We start from the raw sequence: 21,904 nt of genomic DNA on the forward strand, positions 1-21,904 counted from the left end.
ATTTGTCTTGGCTTCTGGTACCAATTCACAGCCTAGAAGTCATCAAAAGCTCTATCTCAGAGGGCACATATTGGTCCTAGCTGCCTTTTCACATCCTAGTGCCTTAAGATTCCTGACAATGAAAGTAAGAACTCTTGGAAGAATCACAGGGAGGCCCCTATGTTTACTGAGCCCCTGGCCTGTTTCAAGAGAAACACAAGACCACAAGGAAGTCAGCAGCAACCCCTGTCACCGCAGGTGGCACACTCAACATTCCCACCACCCCTCCATGCAAGTGCCATTTTTAAAGCACATGTGTCATTAGGAAAGGCACTTCTAATACTTCTTTATCAAGTTGCACCAAATGATGCCATTGATGGATGAGGTGGTTCAAAACAAGAGGCGATCATTTGTCTTTCTTGACAAATGTATCTCTGCAGGCTTCATGGCTGGCAGACCAATCCTATAGAACCCAAACCCTCAGAGACAAAGCTCCACCAGGGAACAAGGCTGAGCTGTGTGCTGGCCTTACGTTATGTCTATTTTAAAAGTTGACTTTGGCAGGTGTGTTGAACACTACACAATATATCTACTCCCAGAAAAGATAAGTGGGGAAAAAAATCAAACACTAAATTTTCTTTAAATTCTCTCTTGGAAGCAAACACCTTGGCTCAAAATCCTTGCTTCAGTGATGATGGACTAGTTGGAACAAATTATAAAGATAATATTGGAGCTATAAATAATTTATTTTAAAGAACCCAAGTGCTAAAGTATCTCATGAGTAGCAAATTCTAAGGAATGTAAGCTTCCAGATTATATTCTATCTGAGGCAACATTTTTCCAGAACTCCTGGAACATGTCTAAGTAATGAAATAAACTCAATAATCTTTTAAAGGGCTCCCTGTTAATAGATATTAGGGGCAAATGATGATTATGGACTCACGGTTGTATCATGGGATAAAGGAAAATGAGATCTCTAAATATCCAAGATGAAGAAGTTCCACGGCCAGGCCAACTCTAGTTCAAATAATCAGGAATGTTTCCAACTATTGCCAACTTTCTCCCTTACGGCAGTAAATGCATTTAAAGGGTCCATTCAAAAGGGATATTTACCATTCTTTCCAGTTTCTTCCTCTGTCCTACCTCAAAAGACCCTAAACACCCTCCCTAGGGCTCCCTTTTCCTACATTCTGGAACAAAATGACAAAATTAAACTCCATAAAAGTTTGTGAAACACAACCTTACAAAACCTGTTATTGACATTCAACAATGTATTTTTAAACTAATAATGTGAATTTTTCCATGCCGAAGAGTCATATAATTGGGTCACCAAAAAAAAAAAAAAAAAAGACACAGCTGTAATAGAAAACATTTCGGAAAAGGATATTCATACTTCAAAAGCCCTGACTAATCATAAAGTGATGCAAATTTGAAAGGAAATACTTAGATTGTATTTTTACCCAGCTGAACAGTCAGATGTTTAGAAATGCCCTGGATTTTTCTAAATATTTCCTCTGTTAATAGCAAAACAGCTCAAAAGCTCTAAAAAAGGGGGGGAGGACACTCTGAAACCTTGATTCTGTGTATTTTTCTTAATTACAGCTGCCCCATTCTGGTTGCAATAGAGGGTCTGATTATAAAGACTTTGAAGCTAAGATATTCACCCAGAGTAGCTACACAGAGTTATTTTTATGAAAAATACTAAGAAGTATGAGTCTGGGAATATGCATAGAACTTCAGATGAGAGGCTGGAAAAAGAAGGAGGTGATGAAGGACTTAGCACATTTTCAGTTTGTTTCTCTTACAACCTGTGAGAGAACCCAGACAGTCGATGGGCTCCAGGAGCAAACTCAAGATGGCTGCTGTCCAGAGAGTTTGGCAAAGCCCAGGCAAGGAGGAGAGGCCTGTGGTGAGCTGGCCTCCTAGACAGGAAGGTGGTGACAGCAGCAGCCGAGTTGCATGGCATGTGAGCCCACAGGACAAGCTCTGGCAACTGCCTAAGCAGTCCCTTGTGGCCTTTTCTTCAAAAGTGAAGATGGGGGCATCTGGTCAACCACAGGTGAGGTGGCACTTCAGGAAGAGACTGAAAACTGTCAATTCAGCCAACCCTAATGAGGACCAGACACCCAGAAGTATTTGCAGAGTTGGCGGGACGGGAGTGAGAAGTAGCATTGGCTTGCATCAGACCACCACCAGCTGAGCAGGCCTGCACAGTGAGGGAGGAAGGAGACAGTGTCCCCTGGAACTCTCTGGGCAAAAGGCAGAATTTGAAATGCAAATTCAAACAGGCTGTGGTGGGCGTGTGCCAGGTTTGTGCCTGGGTGACTGCCTGGCCCTTTCCCCAAAATAGCACATAGAACCTGTGAGAAATGTGCTCTGGCCCCTTCTAGATCCCAGCCCTGAGGACAGTAGGGTGGGAACCATTTCCTCAAAATCCTTATCATCACTTCCTGGCATTTGTTTCCTGTCTTAAAGCCTGTCCCTGAGAAATGGAGAGAAAACACAGCTCACAGCAGTGCAACCTGGGGACTTACACCCCAACATCCTGGAACCACCAAGGCCGGCCCCTCTGGGAATGGAGCAGGAAGAGGAGTTTACTACAGAACTTGAGTTCAAGAAGAAGGCTTAACTTTTTAAAGACATCTGAGGGTAAAGATTATTTTTCTAAATAATCATTGAATCTGGCCATCTTCAATTAGAAGTTAAGCCAATAAAAATGTTCCAATCAAGTCTGCAATATAATTTTTCCTCAGTGGTCTTATGATCAACAAGAAAAACTTCCTTGTTTTATTTCTTTGAGAGGGAGGTGAGAGGACAGAGGACCTATAACTGCAGATAGCCTGTGACTCACTTTGAGCACTGCCCTCGTGGTCACACAGGAGAGAATCCATCACAGGAACGCAGGGTCACTGTGATGCATGGAACTATGTGCCTCCTCAATCACCACCACCCCTACCACATTTATATGTTGAAATCACAACCCCCAGAACTTCAAAATGTGACCTTACTTGGAAATATCATTGTTGCAGATGTAATTAGTTCCATTAAAATGAGGTCATGCTGCCATAGGGCAAGCCCCTGATCCAAGATGGCTGATGTCTTTATAAAAAAGAATGTCAAGCGAAGAGAGAGAGCCATACAAAGAAGGAAAAAGATAGGAAGACACAAGAAGACAGCCATCTGCAAGCCAAAGAGCACCTGAGGCACTAGAAGCTAGGGGAGATGCCTGGAACACAGTCTCCTTCACAATCCTGATAAGTAAGGAACCCACTCAACCCTGCTCACACCATCATCTCAAACTTCTGAGCCATGAGAAAATACATTCCTACTGTCTAAGTCACTCAGTTTGTGTTACTTTGTTACAGATGCTCCAGGAAACTAATACAGTCATGTATGATTTTCATGGGCCCTGGGCACTTTGGGCTATAAAAAAATATTCAAAATTACTCTGTGACTGTGTTAGTATAAACATAAATAAGATTCAGGCTGGATCATATGCAATTTTTACTGCTGACTTTTAAAAAATGAAAACATCTTCATGGGCCCCTAGAATTGTCATGGGCCCTCAGCACTGTACTCCTGAGCCTAATGGAGATGGTGGCCCTGTAGATATAGTCACTGGGGTCCCCAGGTTTGGGCACATGCCTCTCTGTTCTTTATCTTGACACCATATTGAAACTACCTGTCATATATCCACTATTGCCTCTCCCCACCCTCTGGCTAGAACATACCCAGGCAGAAAAACTGTCCTGTTTATCTTTGCAGCCCCAGCACAGCTTGGCACACAGTAAGTGCTCAATAAATAGCTAGCGAACCAACTTGAACCAAATCAACATGAACCGATAAAGATCCAGTGTTATTTAAGGTCATTACTGAAACACGAAGCAAGAAAAGAGAAAAAGAAGGAAGTTTTGGCAAGAAGAGACCCTTAATAACTGAAGCCTTAGCTCCTGGTAGCCGGGTGAGGATCTGGGAGCTCATCCCAGGAAAGTTTTGAAACTGAAATAAAAATGAGTGTTTTATAACCATCCATTCTGTTCCATTTTTTTTTCTCTCTCTCTCCCTCTCTCCATCTTTAAATTTGTTTTTCACTCTCCAGGACTTGGAGAAGTTCACTTACATCAGAGCTGCTTGCCTGTCTCTGGATGAGGGTTTCTCAAATTACAACCTTTCCACTGAGATTTTTCTGACAGTGGATTTGGTCTTTCTAGACCCAGCCCCACTTATAGTCCATGCCAACACTACAGTCTAAGTTATCCTCATCCCTGAGCAATCTCTGCTTTTCCTGCCGACCACTCTGCATCTTTACTATGTCTCCAAATAAGAAGTTCTTTTCTGCACCAGGATCCTAGGGTGGCAGATTAGCAAACCTCCCTTAGCCCTTTGCCACCATTAAAATTTTTAAAAAGAAAGAAAGAAAGAAATTATCATTGCACTGGGCACTGAGGAGAGATAAGAAACACAAAAACCTACTTATTCCTGAGAAGATAAGACTTCTAGATTTCTAATTGTGTGTCATAAACTTCCTAGAAGAGCATTCCCCAAAATGCATTCAATAGAATGCTAACAGTGTCACACAAACAAAAGGTTCCAAGGACATATATTTGGGAGGTACATGGGTTTAAAAAGCTAAGCCAGTTTCTATAATCAGAACTTCTCAGAGCCTTTAGTGCGTTAATTTGCAATAGGATTATCTATGAGGCAGATTAAAAATTCAGCACTTCATGGACAGACTTAACCATGAATTTATCCTATAGGGGGAGTGGAGAAAATGGAGTTCAAGGGGCATGTGTTCTAGGAAATGCTCTGACAAACACTGGCCTAGCCACGATATGTTGTTTCAAAGGAGAGACACCACGACCATTTGCATAAGGATCCCCTATGGACTGAGGTGGTTAGAGAGGGAATGTTAAAAGTAGTATGATTCATATTATGCTCAAAACATAGAGCAAGGAGCGGGAAAGAGAAGTATGTTTGGAAACATAACTTCAACAAAGAAGAAAATTTATGAGATGTGTTTGAAGAGAACCAGAAGACTGGTATGGAAGGCATACTGTGGAAAAGACCAGAAGAAGAAAAAATAAATTTATAAAAAAATAAAATAAAATAAAAATAATAAAAAAAGAAAAGACCAGAAGGCCTGGAAGGAGCAGGAGAAAGAGAAGGAAAGAGGACTAAGACTCTAACTGTGAGAACCTCATCCTGGAAGCATGAGAAACAAGAGTCAACTTCAAGGCAAAAGCACAGATCCTGAGTGCTGGAAGAACACAAGTGAATTTGGCTCCACTCAATACAAATGATTCCTACCGTCTGCTTGACAGGGAGGAAAAGTGCTATGAAGGAGCAGGGCATGACCTTGACAAGTAGGGAGCCATAGGTGGTGTAGGGGCAAGGGCCCTGGGCATGTTAGGAAACTCATATTCCACATCCAGTGCTGCTGGATAAGAGGAACTGACATGATGGTCCCTTACCATTCTAACACCCTGTCAGTCTCCAATGATGTAAAAGTCACATCTACCCAGAGCCAGCAGGGCTGGAGAGAATGGGGCATTTCGAGATCAGATACCACACTCCATTCTCCCACAGTGAGCTTACCAGAGATGGTTTCAATTGATAAGCCTCTTTGCAAAGGGAGTGCAGCTGTCCTGGTCTGGGCAGCTGTGCAGCCCTATACAGCTGCCTATGCCATTTGGACAAAGGGTGGGAACCCAAAAGGCATGAGTTCTGAGAGAATCAAGGGACAGAATTATTGAAAGACAAGAGGACAGAAGAATTGCAAGGGCTGTCTTCTTGCCTTTTGAATTCAGGAAAGCTGATCAACACATCCTCCTGAATCTTAAATGATGGAATCAATCAGATGCACTTATCTACACCCCTGAGAATCAATTAACAGCTCCTGAGCCTGTAAAATTAACAAATCTGTAATAGCCTCACAGGTTTGCAGAGTGGGTTGTACAGCATAAGCTATATAAAACAGAAAGCACCATGCCTGGCCTAGAGTAACAAGTCGTTATGGGGCTTTGCAGTCTACACGTATTGTGCTCAGACCTAATTATTTCCTGAGATGCATCACTGATGTGCTACACCCTCTACCCTGCCACTACCCATCTCACCCTCAGTGCTCTTCCCTGCCTCGCTATGGGACCCTGCTCAAACCAATCACAGCTTCCTTCATGCCAATGCTGCAATGGACAAAAGAAGGACCAAGAAAAGATAGACCCACTTGAGCATCTCATACTTCTTTTTCCTTACAGCCAACACCACAATTTTAGTTAAAGTGTTGGAATAATTTTGTTTTCCATTATTAGCATGTTTCTTACTTACCGGGATGAAATATGGTTTCCTCTGGTTAAAAAAAAAAAAAAAAAAAGCCCAATATTTTGTAAAAGATGAAGTAATGCCTAGTAACCATGGCTGTTTTTAAAACCCCTTCCTATCAACACTAAAGGGACTTGGTTTAATGTTGATCCATGCCACAGTATATTTGCTTCACTTCCAGCTTCTGGCTAACCCCTTAATGGGTAAGTTAATTGAGTAACATGAGTCAATTAATCAGAATGCATAGCTATTTTTATGAACTCAACTGCCAACACATTAATTCATGACATGTGTTTCATAAGTTGGAAGAACGGCTAAAATATAAGTATAGATTTTTACAAGATATATGGTTCTAAAAGTCAGATGGTGTGAATAATTCATCCATCCATTCATCTAAGAAGTGTTAATTAAGAACGTACTATGAACCAGTCACGATTCTGAGCACTGAAGGTAATAGATGAATCAAGTCAAAGAAGAGAAGCAGGCATACAAACAAGTCCTTACACACATATTTATGATGGAGGTGTGGACATGGTGGGGTGGTACCCAGTGTAGGGGCCACATGCCTGTCAGAGGATCAACCAAGGTTTCAGAGGGGCAGAGCTGCATCTATAAGAACAAGTAAGGATTCACTGGATGATATATAGAGAAAGAGGCTATAGTGACAGAAAGACATTCCAGGTATTAGAAATTTGCTCTGAAAATGCCTCAAGGCACCAGGGAGCAGAGTAATTCAGAATGCTTAGAATGCAAGGTCTAAGGAAAGAGAGGGAAGTGATGAACAGGAGCTAAGTAGAGGAATAGCCAGAGCTTAGAAGACCTTGAGTAGCAAACTAAAGATCTTGGGCTTTATTCTGAAGGCAATGCAGAACTTCTGAAGGGTTTTAAGCAGGAGGGGTGATGTGCTAAGATGCTTAAAAGATCATTCTGGGGACAAAGATCATTCTGATGACTGGAAGGAAGAGACTAAGCCAGGAGATAATATCAAGGTTCAGATGAGAGATGATCAAGGTCTAGGGTGAGCCAGAGGCATCTGGGAGAGAGAACAGACAGTAGATTCCAGATATATTTTTTTCCAACTTTACTAAGATGTAATTGACTCAGGTATATTTATTTATTTATTTTTGTATATTTTTTATTGCAGTTCGATTTACCAACATATAGTATAACACCCAGTGCTCATCCCGTCAAATGCCCCCCTCAGTGCCCGTCACCCAGTCACTCCATCCCCCCACCCACCTCCCCTTCCACTACCCCTTGTTCGTTTCCCAGAGTTAGGAGTCTCTCATGTTCTGTCTCCCTGTCTGATATTTCCCACTCAGGTATATTTAATAGCTCAAATCAGTAGGATTTGCTCATGGATGGAAGTGAAGTGAGAGGCAAGAGTCCGGGGTAGTGATTGGATGAGTGGCACACCATCAACTTACATACTGTAGAGAGGAAGAGAACCAGGTGGCGGGGGGAACATCATGAGCTGCATTCAGCCATGTGGATTTGAGGGCCCTATGGACATCCAAACTGCAGGTACTCAGCAGGATGTTATACAGGTGGGCCCAAAGCTTAGGAAATAAGTCTAAGCAGGAGAAAGACATTTAGAAATCATCACTGCGATCATAATGGAACCAAGAGAGAACATGTGATTGCCCAGGAGGGGCAGATGGAAGAAAAGTCCAGGAAAAGGTAAATCTGAGGATGACATAGCAACATAGAGGATGATTAAGAGAAAAAGGTCTGTACATGGAAACCCCCAGATAAACCATTTAAGAGCATGCAGCCAGCAGTGACAAATGGAACAAAGGAGAAAGAGGAACATGTACTGGATATGCCAATGTTTGCAAGTTTCAGTTTCCATGAGTTTGAGGACTGGCACTGAGTATCTGACATGACCAGGGAAGAAGCAATTATATATAAAAAAAAATTTTTTTAAGGAAAGGAAAAGAAAAGAAATCCAGTGGCTCTCAAACTTTAATGTACATTGAAAACATCTGAATGGTATTTTTAAATACAGTTCCTCAGCCCCACTCTCAGAGTTTTTAATACAGTGGGGCTACAGGAGATTCCGGGAATCTGCATTTTTAACAAGCACCTAAGAGTTTCTACGAGGGCAGTCAGAGAATCCACTCTTGGGGCACTTGACGGGATGAGCACTGGGTGTTATTCTGTATGTTGGTAAATTGAACACCAATAAAAAATAAATTTATTTAAAAAAAAAAAGAAAAGAAACACTGTAAAAGTGGCTCTCTTAAGTTAAAATTAGGTACTTTTTTTTTTAACAAAAGTATCTTATTAACAGAAATATTTCCCAGGGGTTCATGATACCCATTTCTGTTGTACTCATAGAGATCCAAGAGGCCACCAGATTGTTTTAATCTCCCCAATGACTTCAGGTTTGGAGGCTTCAATATCCTCAAAATGAGATCAGGGGTTCTCATAGCTAGAAGAATAACCTGAGCATTTAAGAAAATCTGTCTATAATGTCCTGGTTCCACCCTATCTCCCAAATCAGGCTCCCAGACATGGAGCCCAGAAATACAGATATCTGAAGCCCTCCACCACACACACACCCCACCTAGTAGGTTCTGTGGTTCAGCCAGTTTTAGAAACAACTGAATAGATCATCTCTAATCCAACATCAATCCTTAATAGTCCATGAATTCAATGCACATCTGCAAGAGGAGTTGTGTTTTGGCTGCCAAAATAAGGCCCTAAGAAACCTCCCTGTCAAAAAGGAAGTTTAAAATTCCTTGATGTCAGCGGAGCTTGCGATAGAAACTGTAGTCCAACTGTGAGTTTTCAGAGTAAATATTATTACAATGATGTAGAATTTTAGCTGGTCCTATTAATTATGCAGTTGAAGCACTTCGATGAATTGCGGGTGCCCTAATGTAAACATTTGGTTCAGTAATTGTTACTCTCAAGTTCAATGGCCTCCTCAGATCAGTCAGCAAAGATTTACCATTGTTGTTATAACAACAAGAAGAGTCCAGGAAGAATGAGTCCTTTCGCCAGCTCTAACACTGGAAAATTCGGTAAACATATATTTAAGTCAGTGCCAAACAATAAATTCTCTGGCTAATAAGGATTATTAAGGAAAATGAGATGTCTCATAAGTAACATAAAGGGCTAGTAAACACTATCATTTCAAAGCCCCAGTTCTCCAGAGACAAAGATGACAAATTCTTCTAAGTAAACTGGTTATACCCCTCACCCCTTCTTCTTTCCTCCTGTGGTGATCCCCATCAGGTGCTAGCAATGGCTTGTGTTCCAGACTAGAGTTTGCTAGAAGAGAAGGGGTAGAAAGAGACAGGGGAGTACATGGCAGGGTAGCACTGAAAACCTGCTAGCAAGCCCTGCCTTTGCTATGTCCACGATTTTCTCTTATGATGGCCCTAGGGAAGTGCCTTCAGCTTCCTACAAAACAGAGACTTCTATGCTTAAAAACCTTAGTAGGGATCCCTGCACCTATATCATAAAACTCACATTGTTTAGAGTCAAGCAAGAGCATTTTCCCATTGGGCCTTGGTTCCTCCTGCCCACTCTTCCCTACCCTCACTCCCCAGTACCATATACATCCTCCATTCCTGGGACATTAAACTTCTGACTCTCCACAAATCAGGGTCTCTCTCTGCATGTGCTAAAGCCTCCAAAGCAGTAGCCTTCCTGCTCCCTTTCCTCACCTGCCAAATCTCTCAAGACCCAGCTCAGACAGTACTTCCATGGTGAAGCCTTCTCAGACTATCCCAAACAGACTTGTGGATCCACCCTTGGTACTCTGGAGCCCTTTGTTTAAACTCCAGTAATATCAAGTATGCTGCTAAAAAATTATTTATCTAATTGCCTATCCAACTCTTCTGCTAGACCATGAACTCAAGGCCAAGCTCATAGTAGACTCTGTTAGATCATCAGCAGAAGGGAGGGAAGGAAGGAGGGAGGAAGGAAGGAAGAAAGCTGAAAAGAAGGAGAGAAGAAAGGAAGGAGGGAGGGAGCAAGAAAGGAATGAAAGAAGAATGGATGGAGTGATAGACAAAGGGGCAAAAAGAGGCAGAAATAACTGGACTAGAGTCAGAAGCTTCTATTTCTCCACCTGTTGATATAATAAATGTATATTGGGAATAACTATTAAGTTCAAGACATTGTGCTGGGCATACTGAGACAAATAAGACACAACTGTGACCCCTGCAAGACACTCACAGGCCAGCAAGGAATACAGATAAGCACACAGACAATTGCATTGAAGCCTGTGAAGTCCACTGAAGGTACGCAAAGGCTGCTATGATATCATATGGGAGAATTTGCCAAAACAGTCTAGAGGAGTCAAATGGAAAGCGGAAACCTAAAGCATGAGTAGGACTGGAAGCAATTTATTTCCAGGAGAGGGACAGTAGGTGCAAAGGAAGGAAAATAAAGAAAATCTTGGACAAAGAATTGGGGCAGGAGACATAAGGTTGGAGAGGGAAGCGGTGGGTAGCCTCAAAGATGTCTAGCGTAAGCATGTGGACATGAGAGAAAGTGCTCGCTGAACCCTCAGCCTTTGTACGTGCTGCTCCTTTTACTTAGAATATGCTTGGTTTCCGCTGGAAAAATTCCGTCACCCTTCAATTAGAGGTTCCAGGCACCCTACACTTTCCCATTATAAATTCATCCTTCAAAATTCATTGAGTTATTCTATCTAATTCCTGGCTGCCCCAGTAAACTGGAAGGTTCCCCACTCTAGGCATTGTATCTGTCTTGCTCATCATGGTATCCCCAGCACTTAGAAAGTGCCTGCCTATGGTGAGCCCTCCATAAATGCTGGTTAAATGAATATAAGAAAAGCATGGTCTTCTTAACCAAGTCTTTCCATCATGGTTCTCTGAAATAGATTTTTTTAAAAATCCCACCTGGAAAAATGTTTGAGAAAAATCTATGAGGTAGAAAGAATCCCAACAGAGAGCTTGTTGTCACCCAGCCTCTGACACTCACACAAGAAGTGACCCCCAGCAAGACATGGAAGCTCACCAAGTTTCTTATTTATCAAATGGGGCTACTGGCCTGGATGAAATCTAAGGTTGCCTCTACCTCATCAAATCAATGGTGTCTACATTATAGCTCCAAAGCCATCATGACTCATGGCAAAAGTAATTTGGTGATACTGAGATGGAGGAAAGCACTCGGTGCCATTTACCTACAAGACTCATTGAATTTGTCCTAAGGGAAGCTGCTGCAACATGCACTCTCGACTTTATTAGATATGAAAACACAGTCAAAGAGGAAAGGAGAGGTCATCTCTCCTGCACAAATAAACTTTCTTTTAGTAAGTCCCCAAGAGATGGATATGGAGAGCCCAACATTTTCCACTTTCAAGTTTAAAATGGCCAGAAAGAACCACAATCCCTAGAGCCAAACCTGGGAGAAGGGCTGGAGGCGCCTCCAGCAGCAAAAGGTCACGTGGCTTGCTCTATGCCCAGGAGATTCAGAGGATTAGAAACAAACTAAAGCCATGATTTAAGTAATTTCATCTATGTGTTTCCAGAGATTAATTATATTTATTGCATCTGACACCAGTCAGGGATAGCAAACATCTTTTGTGAGGCTTACAACAATATTTAAAAAGCATTACTCGTAATGGCTGATTTTGTTTTATTGTATCTGACTCAAAGCCAAAGGTAGACAGCACTTAGCTGTCTGTGGACATTAATGTTTGGAGAGTAACAAAGACAGCTCCCCTCTCTGGCCTGCTACGGGCACTTGCACATACTGCCCATCCCCTCTCTATATGTGACATTGGGATGGGGGCAGGGAGGCAGTTCAACACCTTCGAATTTGTTGTGCAGCCACTGTATTTAAAGCACAGTGCTAGGCATTGCCGGATTCTCAGAGGTGAATAAGACCAGGATCCCTGCCCCCCAGGTAGGCATAGGACTCATTAATAGTCTAACAAACACTACCCCATAAAGACAATACTACATGCCATACAACGGGTAAGAATATATTCAAGAGAACAGAGAAGTAAGTGCCAACTAGGAGCAATCAGGAAAGGACGTGGTATATGAGATGAGCCAGCAAAGAGGAGGTATCTCTTAGGTCAAGACAAATAGAAATTGAATCCTGGGTGCCAAGAATAGCATAGGCAAAGGTGGGGAACTGAGGAAGGGTGGGGCATGTTCAGGCAAAGCTTTAGATAGCATGTGGGGTAATGGCACATAGTGGGACAGGAGAAATGGAGCCTGTGGTTGAAAGGCTTGAATGCTGCCTAAGGAGGGGCATATATTTGGTAGTCAGCAAGGAGCATGCATGCCCCTGAGCAGAGCAGTACCATGAGAAGATCTACACTCCAGGGAATTTGTGTAGGGTGTTAGATAGCAGCCAGCGGGGCCTTTCAGAAAGTGCCCTCCATGGCCCAGTTGAGAGCCACTGCTCTAGAACATAGTCACACTTGGAGATTGGGGGCTGTAGGATTGCTTCAGAAATTAACATGGGGGGCTTGGTAAATTTTAGTCACCTGGCCTGGGGACCTAACTATGGTGTGTCCTACAAAAAGGCGATTTTAAATTTCCAGCCACCAACAGAAACAATATTCAAAAACAATTCATTTGTAAGTTGGAGACTGCCCTCCCAAATGATGGAAACTTGTTTCATATCTTTAAGGGGTGCTTCCACTTTTCAAACAGAACTTGCCATCCAGTGGAAAAGATGAAAGTATTTTGGACAACCAGGAGATCCAAGCATGAGGCCACTTACATCCACCTGTGCCACGACATCGGACAAGAATGCAGCCCACCGGGGAGGCCCCCCAGTAGCTACATAGTGGTTTATCTCCACAAGCCTTAAAAAATATCACAAAAGGGGAATGTCTTTAAAATCCATCACATCTTCAACAGAGTTAATTTTACTGGAAAATTGTTCTCCCTTTTTAGAACATTAGTCCCTAAGGACAGAGTATGAGAGGGAAAGACTTGTTTTTTTATGAACTTGCCTAAGAAAATTGATACACCCTAAAGCCCATCTAGTTATGAAATTCCATTGCATCTGTCTCTTGTTTGTTTGCTTTGAAACCACCAATCTAAATCTACTTGAGACACTCAATGCAAAATAATAATAGCTCTGTTCCTTTTTATTTGACTTTAAAGGAAAAACTAGAAGAAGAAGGGGATCAAGGTCTCAGTTAAAAATCAAGAAAATATGCCAGAAATCGACATCTATGCAAAATGAATCAAGATCAAACCTCTGTATTTTTGCATTGTTGCTGAATTTTTTTCTTTATAAAGAAGTCATTTATGTCTTTTTTTTTTCCTGCATGTTTTCTGGATCCGTCATCAGTACCGCATATTTTATTGTGCCAAGTATAAATCCTTAAGCATCATAAGAAGTTTCTACTGTGTCTTTGAAAAAATACAATTCAAAAGATCCATAAAACTGTACTGTAAAATTATGGATGCTAGCATAAATAGGGATATACACACTTACATGTCTATTGAGAAATGCATGTCTATTTAAATACTGTTTTTTATTTTAACATCATTTTAGACTTACAGAAAAGCTGAAGAATAGCATGAGGAATTCAGAATATCCATACACCTTTCACCTAGATTCCCCAAATATTACCATTTATCGTGTGTGCCTGTGTGTGCATGCACACTTGTGTGGATATGTAAGTTGCATACACGATGCACTTCTACCCCTAATTGCTGGAGTTTGTGTCTCCTCAAAACAAAACCATTCTCTTACACAACCACAATATGATTTGAAAGTAAGAAAATTAATAAGCTATTGTTCAGACCTATTATACAGACTTAATTCTAACTTTGCCAGTTGTCCAAATAGTGTCCCTTAGAGCAAAAGAAAATCCCAGATCCCACATGGCGCTCATTTGTCATGCATTCAGCAGTATCGCCCTTGTGTATAAAGAGCAGAGACCAACTGTTTCTATCATACAAAAACTCAGAAAATACTGTTCCCTTGAGTTCTTCCTGAGGAATCTACTAAAGCCCATGTTTCAGACAACAAAAATGACTAGAGAACACATAAGGACAGATGGTGAGCACTTAACCTGTAGCTGCTTGAAGAACTAAGACTAAATGAAAGTTAACAGAGAACCTTATAATATATATACTATAGGACCATGTGAACACAGATCCGACTGTGAGGATGTAGTAAAGCCATGAAATAATGGAAAGACAAGAAATAGCATATGTAATACAGTTAACTGTTCTGAGGAATCATGATTGGTGGTAATAGTATTATGTTGTTATTCTGAGACTGTTGTGTTTATACCAAGAGATAAAGCAAGTAATTATGGGATAGTTTAATCCTATATACATGGGAACTAAGATTTTTGGTGTGAAAGAGGGGAGATACAGATGTAATATAGAGGAGGTAAAGTAAAAACCCTGTAGTCTTTAATTTGAATTAGAAGTTGGTGTTTTATTCATCAATTGCCATCAGGGAAATACAGATCAAAACTACAATGAGAGACTACTTTACACCCATAAGAATGGCTAAAATTAACAAGACAACTGTTGGCAAGGATGTGGAGAAAGGGGAACCCTTTTACATTGTTGGTGGGAACACAAGCTGGTGCAGCCTCTCTGGAAAACAATGTGGAGGTTCCTCAAGAAGTTAAAAATAGAGCTACCCTATGACCCAGTAATTGCACTACTAGGTATTTACCCCAAAGACACAGATGTAGTGAAACAGATGGCCTGCACCCCAATGTTCATAGTAGCAATGTCCACAATAGCCAAACTGTGGAAGGAGCCAAGATGTCCATTGACAGGTGAATGGATAAAGAAGATGTGGTATATATATACAATGGAATATTAGTCATCAGAAAGGACCAATACCTACCATTTATTTTGATGTGGTTGGAATTGGAGGGCATTATGCTGAGTGAAATAAGTCAATCAGAGAAAGACAATTATCATATGGTCTCACTCATATGTGAAATATAGGAAACAGTGAAAGGGACCATAAATAAGGAGGGAAACTGAATGGGGAAAAATTAGAGAGGAAGACAAACCATGAGAGACTCCTAATTCTGGGAAACAAACAAAGGGTTGCATAAGAGGAGGTGGGTGGGGTGATGGGCTAACTGGGTGACGGGTTATTAAGGAGACACATGATGAGATGAGCACTGGGTATTATACTATATGTTGGCATATTGAATTTAAATAAAAGGAAAAAATGTTTTTAGAGAAATTGGTGTGTTGTTAATTTTAGCCATTCTGACTGGTGTGAGGTGGTATCTCACTGAGGTTTGGATTTGTATTTCCCTGATGCCAAGTGACGTTGAGCATTTTTTCATGTGTATGTTGGCCATTTGTATGTCTTCTTTGGAGAAATGTCTGTTCATCATTTCTGTCCATTTCTAAACTGGGTGATGGGCATTAAGGAGGGCTCTTGATGTCATGAGCACTGGGTGTTATATGCAACTGATAAATTACTAAATTCTACCCCTTAAACTAATAATACACTACAGGTTAATTAAATTGAATTTAAATTTAAAAAAAATTTAAAGGAATTAGTGTGAACTGATATGGCATTTTATCTGCTTCTAGACAGATGACAGATAGGTGGTGAGAGAGACAGAGTTTGTCTGTCTGTGTATGTATGCGTGTTTTCTTAGCTCTGTCCACTGAGAAAGCCTAGAAACAAAGGCCAACCCAGTTCTAGAATCATGTCAAGGAGATACGAGAGCAGCTGATCACAGAGGTCTAAGTGGAAGAGCTTCTCTAACTCACAGATGGGACAATGTGACTTCCATAAGGATGAGAATTACAAGAAATTGGAATTCATCAAGTATATTTAAACCTATGAGCTCATGATGACATGTTTGAAAAACCTAACAGGTAAACTTTTGAGGATGACAAAGAACCAGTACATGATCTTGAAAACTTAAGTAAAAAGGAGTGCCTGTTTGGCTTAGTTGGTTAAGCATCGGCTCAGGTCATGACCCCAGAGTCCTTGGATTGAGCCCAATGAGACTCCCTGCCTCCCCTCTCCCCCTGCTCCTCTCTCTGCTCCTTTTCTCTCTCTTTCTCTCTCTCTCTCTCTCTCTCTCAAATAAATACATTTTTTTAAAAGAAAGGAAACTATCAAACATGTATCTTACTTTCCAATATGTATAAACTATTAGATAACCAAATAGTGGATGAAAGGAAGTATATCCTTTTAAAACTATTCCAGATAATAAATGAAAACAAAGTGATAGTCTTAGAACATCACTGTTCTGCAGCTTCCAACAAATGAATGGATCTAGGTGACATGCATCATATCCTCCAACATTAAAAATAAGAGGGAAAAGAACAGGTACATGACAGAAGAATACAGCACCAGCTATAATCACCTATCCCAGGGGCTGATCCTGAATCTGCCTCTGGATCCAGCTGTCAATTTATAGGAAGACAGGGAACACAGGAGCATGTTGAACTGCACAATGAGGGCACAATCAGCAAAATTCAGCCTGGAGCATAGTCCACAGGTCAAATGGGCCAGGTTCTTCAAATTCATATATAAAAACTTTTCAGTAGGCAAAATTATGATGTGTAGGGCTGCATACTTTTAACTAAACCATAAATATACAAGAAACTTAATACCATAAAAACCATAAAAGTGATTACTTTTGGTGGGAGTAAGGGAATTCTAGAATAACCGGCAAAATTCTATTACAATAAAAAATTTAAAAATAGATTTAAAAGTCAAAAAATAAAACAGTTGTTATTTTAAAAAGCCTTTCCAGAACAGGAATCCATTATGATTATATATACAACATCAGAAAACCCATACAGTGTTCATCTATATATATAATAAATGTCTGGAAGAAGGCATGAAGCCTACATACAAAATAATGAATGATGAGCAGTAGGATGTACTGCTGGGACTCAGATCAGGATGGAGGGGAAGCCCAGAAGCTTAGTACCAAAGGATTCTCACTTCTTGCAGGATGTCTATACTGTTTACATTTTTACAAGCAACTTTTCATGTATTATTCATGCAGATTAAATTATTCCATCAATCAAGGAATGAGGGAGTGATGAGTTAAGGAATATGTAAGCTAGTGGGCTAGTGACAGTAAGTAGATGAGTGAGTGAATTAAATGAATGAGTGAGTGAGTGAGTGAGTGAATGGATGGATGGATGAATGAATGAATGAATGAGTGAATGAGTGAACGAATGAGTGAGCAAGTGAGTAAATGAATGTAGCATGAAAAAAGTACCCCAGTACAATAGGCAGGTCTTACCAGTTAGGTCTTCATAAAATCACATTAGTAAACCACAGGGAATAACAGATCATGCAAAAGTCACCCCAGACACCTCATGTTCTGCATATTTGAAGAACCTTGAATCCCCAGTCACTGACTCCACGAGATTTACACTAAAATTTTATAAATGAAAAATTTATAAGGAAACTTGACAATGGGCCAGTCAAGTATGAATTCGGAGCCCAATGCCACTTTGATTGATCCCCTGTGTCCATCCTAACACCATCTTGCCTGCTCCCTGAGAACCCTTAATTAGGAGATCCCACCAAGAAGTCTTGCTGGCAAAAAAAATTCTAAAGGCCACCTCTGCACACATCTAGAACTAGTTCTTTGTGACATTCCTTTTAAACACAGAACCACAGCCTCTAACTCACTTACCAGCCAGTGTCCAAATTCAGAGCAGAGAGGCATTCTTTCAAAATTGATGGAATTGAAAAACGACTCTATTTCTGATCAAGTTTCTCCAACTTGCTGTGTTCAGCACTAGGAATTCAAGATTTTAGAAAGCTGGTCAGGGGAGAGTGTCTTGCTTAACTTCTCTGGGTTTCAATCAGGGTTACCTAATATTTGGTTACCTAATATTTTTTTAAAGATTTTATTTATTTATTTATTTGAGAGAGAGAGCAAGTAAGAACACAAGAAGAGGGGAGAAGCAGAGAGGAGAGGGAAAACTGCACTCCCCACCAAGCAAGGAGCCTGATGGGGGGCTCGATCCCAGGACTCTGGAACCATGACCTGAGCCAAAGGCAGATGCTTAATTGAGTCAACCAGTTGCCCCAGTCAGAGTCTTTAACTGTAAAATGGAAGGAATATATCACCTGCCTCACAGAGAAGTTATACAGCCTCAAGAGAGAATTATGTGAAATGCCCAGTACAGTGCCTGGTTCATAGCAAGTGCTTAGTAGGTATTTGCTATAGTTATTATTTTTTTCATTAAGGTGAAATTCACATAACACAAATAAACCATTTTAAGGAAAATAATTTAGTGGCATTTAGTATGATCAAATATTGTGCTCTGAGACATTTTCATTACCCAAAAGGAAGTCCCATATTCATTAAGTAGTCAGCTCCCTCTTTCCCTTTCTTCCTGGCCCTGACAACTGCCAATGCATCTTCTATCTCCATGGGTTTATCCATTCTGCACACTTCATATAAATGGAAACATATAACATCTGACCTTTTAGGTCTGGCTTCTTTCATTTAGCCCCATGTTTTCAAAATTCATCCATATTATAGTAATGTATCCATATTTTATTCCTTTTTAAGGCTGAATAATATTCTATTTTATGTGTAGAGACCACAACTCATTTGTTTGTTAATCTGTTGAGGGCAATTTGGGTCATTTCTACTCTTTGGCTATTGTGAATAGTGCTGCCGTAAGCATACACATACATGTATTTGTTTCAGTGCCTGTTTTCAATTCTTCTGAGTATAAATCTCAGAGTGAAATTGCTGGGTCATATGGTAATTCTAGGTCTAGCTTTTTGAGGAACGACAAAACTATCATTACTTCTAAAACATTCATTGCAGTGCCACTAAGTACACGTACTGTTTCATGAGGGGGATAAATATCTATGATCCAGGAGTCCCTATGAGAATTAGTTTCTGGTGAGCATCATTTTTCTAAAAGAAAACAAATAGTTATTACACACATTTCAAAATTTTTGGGTAAATAAGTCTATTCTTTTAAGTAATGCTGATAACTTCCAACTAGGTCAAACTTGACTGTCTATAGTACCTAACTAATAAAATGTGTTTCTAGGCCTTCCCTGTCTGAGCATGCATGAATGCAAAATGGCAGAAAGCCTGTCTGGCACAATTGCTCACATCTCACTGAATGCAGTTCAAGAAATAAATAGAATAGCAAGCCTGAAAGAGGAGCTATTAATAGAGCTCACAGAAATACAGGTTGAGGACGCCATTGTGTGCTTCAGAAAAACTAATCCAGGGCAGAGACTCAAAGAGCAGAACAAAAGGACACGAATGCCAAGACATGGAGAACATCTCCCACTTATGGAAGGAGGCAGGGTCAAGGGATGAGAGAGGAATGTTAGCTTCATGCCCCTGCCAGTATCTTTCATGGCTAATTACACCCCGACAGCCTATAAATTCCTCTAATAGTTTTCAATGGAGAAACTATTCTTCTACCCATCCCCTCAAACTATTAAGTAATGTAGCTGATTTAGACTGGCTTCCAGAATCGCCCAAGTGGCGCTGATTATCACTGATGGGTGTGGACAAGAGAGAAAGCAAGAATGCATTCTTCTGAGAGCCTTCTGGGCAAAAAAACACCATGTATGGTAAATATCAGATTCCACATATCAAATGTCCCCATTTCCCAACTGAAGCAAGTATCTAAGAAGCACCTCTCCTCCTCCTCTCTTCCCATTCTGCTACCTCTAAGACTAGGACCCAGCACAATAGCTAACCTCTCCTACTACCCAGCTCTCAAAGTCATTTTTCAGAGTCAAGGAATTTATCTTTCTTACCAGGGAAGAGTTCTGGCTCCAAACATATCAGCTAAAAAATAAAAATTCGACTTTGCAGAAACAAAAGCTCATTCATCTCCAACCAGCAGCTTCTTCCATGGTCCTTGATGAAGAAGATAACACACAGCATTTATATGGCAACTTTTGTCTTCAAGATACTTTATAGACCTAGGTCAGGAAAGAGGAGACAAATAGTAGGTTGACAGATCACTTTCAAAACCCTGTTTAGGGCTAGTCTACATTTTGTTTAAATAAAGCAAAAAATGGATCAAAGGCCCATAGTTCTAAAAAGAGTAAACGATCTATGAGGCATAAGAAAATAAATAATAAAATAGGTGTCAAGTCCCCAGAGGGAGACCCGCATCTGCTAAAGCCCACTGACTTTGGAGTCAAACACACCTCATTTCAAATCCTCATCTTGCCATTTACTAGTTCTCTCTCCTCTGAGAGCATCAGTATTCTCACTGGAAAATGAAAGAAATAACACAACTTACCAGATAGGTTTAAGTGACATAATGTCTGGCCTGACAATCAGTAATTATGGTGGTATTGGTAATAATATATTGGTGACCCAATCTAATTTGTTATAAGACTAAACCTTTCCAAAATATTAAAAAGCTCAGAATCCCTGAACACATTGAAAAGTAGCATATATTTTGCATTTTTTTTAACAATTTGGAAATTGTTTTTTTAAGATCTTTGCGGTTAGTAACAGGACATTAATGATATAGCATGAGGGCCTGGGCCAAGGCTCTTCTAAGGGGCTTGAGTAAAGACATCTGGGAGCAGGAGAGGCCTCACATTAAATCCACTCAGATGACTTCAATCTCTCACCATGCTCGCTTCCATGTTACTTCCTTGTTGAGTGTGGACTGAGATGAAGTGGTGTCATTTGTGGAAGGAATTTCTCCAAGACACAGAAAGGCTTATAGATAAATACTGATTTAAGACTAAAAATTAAATGTCAGTTACTTTTATGAGTAAAGATAGGAGTGGAGACCTTTGAGGCTTATAATTCTTCTCTCATCAACAAAGAATTTAGACATGTGAATTACTATTTAAAATTTGCACATCTGGAACAATTTCCTACTTTATCACAACCAGTCAAATAGGACCTGCCTGGAGAATTTTGAATGTCCAACTGGGCACTCACTAATGACCTTAATATCCATTTCACCAGCGCAGCTCTCCCCCATGAATTACAGAACCATCAACTTGGCAAATTGAACACCAATAAAAAATAAATTTATTATAAAAAAAAAAGAAGAGAAAATGGACAGAAGTTGCTGATGGGTTGGCCATGATGTGTGGGTGGGAAGTGAAGAAAATGACACTAAGGTGGACCTTCAGTTTCTACCTGGCAAAACTGGATGCAGAGAGAACCATTCACAGAGGGTGGAGACACAGGAACACAGGAAGAGGGAAGAAGCACAGAGATATTGGGAGAAGATCATTAGGGCAGATTTGGGCAAGTGGAATTTGAGATGCTTGTGTAAGCAACATCCAGTGCTCATCCCGTCAAGTGCCCCCCTCAGTGCCCGTCACCCATTCACCCCTACCGCCTGCCCTCCTCCCCTTCCACCACCCCTAGTTCGTTTCCCAGAGTTAGGAGTCTTTATGTTCTAAGGGAAGGGAGAAGAAGTGTGTGGGAAATATCAGAAAGGGAGACAGAACATTTTCTCTTCTAATACTAATCAGACATCTTCACTTTTCCCCAGTTCCATGGCAAACAACCTATAAAGTCAAGAGACTAATTTTTTTCATAACTAGTCTCCCAGCATCCTTCTTGGCCCTGGCCTAAATTCTTCCCCACAGTTTCCAGAATGATCTCAAAACTCAGAGTTCTATCTTAAATCCTTCCTTGGCTTCCATTGGCCAG

General features: G+C 40.6%; 1 long non-coding RNA gene across 1 annotated transcript in view; it reads right to left on the bottom strand.

Moving 5' to 3' along the window:
• LOC111093501 overlaps positions 1-21,904 on the bottom strand; it is a 46,996-nt gene that overhangs the window by 18,243 nt on the left and 6,849 nt on the right. The window contains exon 2 of the long non-coding RNA XR_005382006.1: positions 20,026-20,193. This is a non-coding gene — a long non-coding RNA (uncharacterized LOC111093501). The remainder of the gene's footprint in view (positions 1-20,025; positions 20,194-21,904) is intronic.

The sequence above is a fragment of the Canis lupus genome, chromosome 31, assembly GCF_011100685.1.
Source record: "Canis lupus familiaris isolate Mischka breed German Shepherd chromosome 31, alternate assembly UU_Cfam_GSD_1.0, whole genome shotgun sequence".
NCBI lineage: Eukaryota > Metazoa > Chordata > Mammalia > Carnivora > Canidae > Canis > Canis lupus.